This window comes from Benincasa hispida, chromosome 2 (genome assembly GCF_027475165.1).
Source record: "Benincasa hispida cultivar pf3 chromosome 2, pf3_genome.v1.1, whole genome shotgun sequence".
In the NCBI taxonomy this organism is placed as follows: domain Eukaryota; kingdom Viridiplantae; phylum Streptophyta; class Magnoliopsida; order Cucurbitales; family Cucurbitaceae; genus Benincasa; species Benincasa hispida.
This window is the reverse complement of record NC_143479.1, coordinates 24,449,534-24,455,855: the sequence shown is the minus strand read 5'-3', so window position 1 is coordinate 24,455,855 and position 6,322 is coordinate 24,449,534. Positions and strand designations below refer to the sequence as shown.

The 6,322-nt window shown below is 30.7% G+C and overlaps 2 pseudogenes; both read right to left on the bottom strand.

Moving 5' to 3' along the window:
• Positions 1-3,158: 3,158 nt before the first annotated feature.
• LOC150037752 (uncharacterized) lies at positions 3,159-4,250 on the bottom strand (annotated as a pseudogene).
• A 690-nt stretch (positions 4,251-4,940) lies between these two features.
• On the bottom strand, positions 4,941-6,076 carry LOC150037751 (uncharacterized; annotated as a pseudogene).
• Positions 6,077-6,322: the final 246 nt, after the last annotated feature.

Here is a 6,322-nt window from a genome sequence, read left to right as displayed (position 1 = left end):
TTTATTTGATATCTACAGGTACTAGTTATTTTATTTTATTTTATTTTTACATACGGAAGATTTTATGACAAGCTTCTTGTTTGGATCTTTTAGTGTTTTTTTTTTTTTCTATTTATGTAAATAGTTTGACATTTTTTTTTTATTGGTAAAAATTTTGCATATTATAATTATCTCATTTGATAGTATTATTTTTTTCCCTTTCTTTCTTTGGGTTTGAGATTGTTGGTTATTTGCATAAACCCCTAAATCTATTTTACTAGTTAATCATGTTTAAATTCCCATAATTACATGTTTAATTACCCTAGTATGTGTTTTACTCTTTGTAAGCATGTAGCTTTAATGCCTGTAATCACTACAAGAATTTTGGGCTTTAATGTTGGTTGTCTTTAATGTTGGTTTTAAACCGACATTGAAGAGGGTGTACAATGTCGGTTTAAAACCGACAATAAAGACAACCGACATTAAAGGCTTTAATAACACTATCTTTAATGTTGATTGTCAACCAACATTAAAACCCTTTAATGTCAGTTATCAACCAACATTAAAACCTTTTAATGTCGGTTCTAAACCGACATTGAAGCCTAGAATCCATGTCCGTTTTTTCAATTATTGTCCGTTTTTTAAATTCCATTGTCGAATCCAATTTTATTGTCGGTCAAAAAGTTAAAAACGACATTATATGTCTCGTGTTGGGTCAAAAAAAGTCCGTCATTTTTTTTATTAAAAAATATAAAAAATTGTTTATTGTAATGCTTGCTTGTTATATTCTGCATGGCAAGCAAACAATGTTTGTCTTCTACCTATGAATTCACTGAACTCAAAGCTGAAATATAACAATAGACAGAACAATACACTTTTAGGATTGTATCAGCAACAATGGAAGCACAAGGATCATCTAAGCATTCAAATTCACTAATTTTGGTAAAATATAAAGCATGCTCTTGCAGAAAAACAAGTGAGTTTCAAGACATACCTCTTGTAAAACTTCTTCAAAGCTCTTTCTTCAGTTGCTATCTTCTCCGAATCTTATTGCAGACCACCTCAAGATCTTCCCCATTATTCTCTTGGTGCTCGAGATTGAGTTGTGGGACTCAAAACAAGCTTGAATCAAGGGATGAAGAAAAAAAGCTCACTACAGCAACCTTGTTGAAGAACCCTTTCTTCAACCCGAATTTTCTCTAAAATTCTCTATTGATTCCATACCTGATTTTTACTCCAATCTTTTCATTATCTTGTAGATCAACATGCAAAGAAAAGAGTTGCATGAGTTGCAGCTCATGCTTGGAGAAGACAAGGTAAGAAGATGCAATATGTGTGAGCTATTTCAAAGATGGATAATGGAAAAACTTCATTTTCCATTTAAGTGTTTTTTTTTTCCTTTTCCTTTTTCACTTTTATTTCAAAAATCAAAATTTGATTTTATAAAATCTATTTTGATTTTAAAAAAGAAAAATTAATTAATTTCATAAATTAATTATTAAATAAAACTTAACTAATTTAATATCAAATATTAAATTAATTTTAACACATATCTATCTTTATATATTTAAATCATATTTAAATATATAAATTCTCCTATTCCGTTTAATTCTAAAATTAAACATGTAATTATATTCCCTTAATTCTAATTTGAACGATTCAAATTAACTTATCTTGCTATTCTAGAGCTAGTCCATTACGAGCTAGTAGGGGACCTCGCGGACCTACAGATCATGGGCTCCAACGATTTGAAGTTAAATGGCTAAACTCATTAGATCAAATTAATCCCCATTCATTAACTAATGGGTCACTCCACTAAAACCCATAGTTGCACTCCCTTCACTGTAGATATATTATGTCCACATGATTTAACCATAATCAGCAAGTTGACTCTTCACAGGTTGTTCGTAATAACGACTGGGTGAAATATCTATATTACCCCTGAGATTATATCTTATTCCTCAAATCCCTACTAATCCTCTAATGAACAACTGGTTGTGATCTAATCACTAAACCAAATTCTTTTAGCCCAGTGTGAGAGGGTAGGGCCCCTTATTCAAGACCTGGATTCAGTACTTGAGAGAACAACCTTTCTCATATCCCTAAATTGGATAGGCTTGAACTCCATCTTGCAAGGCTATGTGCCCAACTATTCATCCGGTCTTATCCCCAAAATGGTAAGCTTATTGAGCAGTGCTGTTGGACTACTCTCACTGTTTGCAGATCAAAGGATAATCCCGAACAAACAGGAGTTCATAGCTAGCTCATGATTAAGATTGAGTTACCTAGGTCATCTAGGTGAAATAGTCAATTTTAAACAGTAAACAACGTTATAAAATAAGAGTGACTTATTTCTTGGTCCCGATCTTATGTAAACTCATTGCATAGGACGCCCCCACTCTTCATGTCATAACATGTACAAATTAGTATCACATCGTATGTAGCACTTTACAACTCTTTGTAACAACTATAGAGTAGGCCGCATCCAATGTTGTTACTAGAATAAGGTAGCCAACCTCATTCATGTACTATAGATCATTTTGACTGTTTACTCGAATCTGATTCACTCTTATGTCTCCACATAAAGTTCAAGTACTCATACAATAGTTATAGGTCTTAGTTTATTGGATTTAGACTTTCATGAAATCAATAAAGTTTATTGATTATAGAAAATGTTTATCATTTTACAAACTGCGAGTTTTTAGGACATAAAACCCAACAACACTCTACCACAAACTAAATACAGAATTATCTGCAATGAAGCACACTTCTATAATTAATTTATCCGTAAACAAGAATTAATATTTCTAATCCATTCTATAAGTACTCATCAAATATGAAATAAACATACTAACCAACATTTGTATATCGATAACACACTTTCATAGAACAAGAATTATAATTATCAACCACCTCTAAATATTAATAATCATTTCTCCCAATCACAAATATCAATTAATACTTCCATGAATACTTACAACAAATACCCCATAAAACAAAATTATACATAAATCTTCCAATAAACTGATCATAGTTAGATAACAATTCGTCTATCCACAAACCAATGATTAGTACTTCAGATTCGTTATAATCTTGCATATTTTACTCAAAACTCATCAAGATTCATTCTAAGCTAGCATTTATATTCCATTGAGATAAAAAAAAAAAGAAGTACATTCTTACACAAATCGACCAACAAAACTTGTCCATTGGGTTCGAATTATGTCAATCTCTCATTGGGTAGATGCATTTTTTGTATTGAACTACAAAAATAAAAAAAATATATAAACTCATTGAACTACAAAAAGGAAAAAAAAGATAAACTCTACAAGTTTACATCATTTATTAAATTAAAGCTAGTATATAAAAAATAAATAATTTACGTACGAGGCTAGTAATGGGAGTAGTAGGATTATGCACTATTTCGTGTATATATTTTTGCACATAGTACCCACATCCTACAGAATCTAATTGACGGGGGCACTGTATATAAAGAAGTTGAAAATAATCATTCTTATGTTTGAATGAACATAAATTGTTAAAAAATGAATGCAAATTTACCTTTTCAAGTTTTCATTTTGGAGAAGACCGATGGTATTGGAGATCGTGCTTGGCTTGTCATTTTTTCAATCCACTAAATAGTTCGAAAACATTAGTTAAACATAAATACTTCACTTAAGAGCTAAGAAAGTTCAGTTACACTTACATATTTATAACTCCATGAAAATCCTCTTGAACCTTACTTCGAATAGAGACCAAAACATAAACACAATTTTCTTGTAGATTGATTACCATCAATATCTAGTGATAACTATAATAAGCAACAATTTTGAAATATTAGTATGCGTAAAATGGAAATTAAAAATAACAAAAGAACTTGTATTTACTTACCTTGTTTTATATGGAATAAGAACTAATTAGTTCAAGTTAGCCAATTCTAGTTGGTTGGCTAAATTTCTAGATCGAAGATCTAGAGACTTCACGTTTGGCGATATTTTTGCTTGATCAATTATAAAAAAAAAAAAACTTTTCGTAATATCATGGCCACATTCATCCTAAAGATACCTAAATAAAGTAAAAGTTATTATTTAAACATGAAGATTGTGAATCTAGATGAGTAATACTTATGCAATATATGCCAAAATACACATGTTACCAATTTCAACTATATTGCAATATTGGATCAGATCATCGTGGCCTAAATAAACAAATTTGTCTCTTTCAAATATATGCTCGTTCAAATTGATACATATCATGTCTACATCGTTCATGTTGTGTATGACATGTCCGTTCAAGAGTTTGATGGTGCCATTGGTGTCCGTATATTTGGAGGAGTGGCCGACACTCTTAATTGTTAAATGGTCCTACCATAAACAAAGTTACAAAAATTCAAAGTATGAAAATAATAAATAACCAAACTCATATATAAAAAAAAGAGGCATACTTTTTTCTCATCAACCATAATTAAAAGTTCACGAGGCCATGTTATGAAGTTCCCATTACTTGATTTAAAGACTCTATTTTTACCTTCACAGGAATTGGTATTAGTAAATCTTCTCCCATGACAATGTCAATCAATACTTTGATCGTTAAGCATGACACATCATCATCAAACGTTGTGGCTACTGCAACAATATTATCTAGAGTTCCTATAGCCAAGTGGCATGGTGTCCCCTTAACAAATTTGAAAGTACTAATGTCATGCATGGTTAAGCACAATATGATTAAAATTTAAAAATCACAACAAATAGATTACCTCCAAATCTTCTTTAGGCATCTTTTCAGTATCCTATTCTTCAGATGCACTAAGTGCGACACTTCCAACAGATGATTTGCTTTGATGAGATTGTTTGCTATGAGTTTCTTCTCTTGACACTTTAACATGTCGAACATTTTTTTTCATTAGAGCCTCCTTCAATTTCTTGGCTCATTGTGGACTTTGGTTTTACTAATTTGAAATATTAGGAATGGGAAACAAAATCACCCACTCCTCTAACATGTCCCCAATGTTCATCTGTACCCAATACTTTGGTCAAAACATCTTCACTTTCATAGACTTTAGCTAATTTATCCTGTAAAACATATTACAATTTTCACATAATATCTATGTTATCAAAAGTTTCAGACATTATATATATGTCATCTTAAACTTTGCATAATATAAACTTACAATTCGACTGACACATTCTCGAATGGCTTCATCAAAATATTTATTATTTTTTCCTTTTCGTGCTTCTTTTCATAAAGTCGCTCGAAAAGAAGGATCACTCGATATATTCTACATGAACATATATATTTAATTAGCATAAACATATTAAAATAAAAGATTTAATTTAAGTCGAAAAACTTACTAGATCTTGGGCAAGATTTGCATAACCCTTACGAGAAATGTGATAATTATAAACACATTTCGACCTTCTTTCTTTTTGAAGACGACTGATTTCCTGTACAACCAATCTAGTTGAAGTTACCTATGAAAACAATGATAATATTGAAACTTATTTAGAATGTCTTACATCCCATTCTTCACTTAATCATTCATTAACAAACGATGTCCACTGATCTTGATCTATATGAGAATATTATTGAGAAGGAAATTGCATGACTGAGGATTCATCTTTAAATGGAAGTATGAACTTTTGAGTCAATGTGGTCTTGAAATTCCGAAACTTCCTAGATGCAGAAATGAGTATACTATGTTTGGACTTAAGAGTCCACATCGAACGACATTTACACAATGAAAAAAGTAGTAAACAATAAACTAATCAACTACTATGCACATGAATTAAAGTTTTAGAAAACATACCACTATACAATCAAAAAGTTTATCTTTAAGATGGTTTGGAACTTTTTTCCAAGAATTATATGTTAAAGGTATTTTTTGTCGTACACAAACTCCGATATATCTTTACATTTTATTTGAACCGAATCCAATTGGTTGTCCATGTTCATTATAATCAATGGCCAACTGTTGCCCGAATGTTCTTATTTGTGCCAACTCAGACATAGTAGTTGGGCCACGTGGAATACTTATTCTGCTATTTTTTTGTGGGATCATATTTCTATCGTCCTCGCTGTTACTTGCTGAATTTTCCATATGAATCTGCAAAAAAAAAAAAAAAAAAAAAAAAAAAAAACATTACTCACACACAAAACATATAATCTTAATATTCAATACATATAACCATAGTAAATGACATACCATGTTTAATACATTATTTATCAACCCATCTATCCTCACAATCATTTCTAATATATGCGGATATTGTATCATCAATCTCAATAGATGTATCAACATTGGGCATTCTTTACATACCTCCGTAACCACACTCTTGTAGCATAT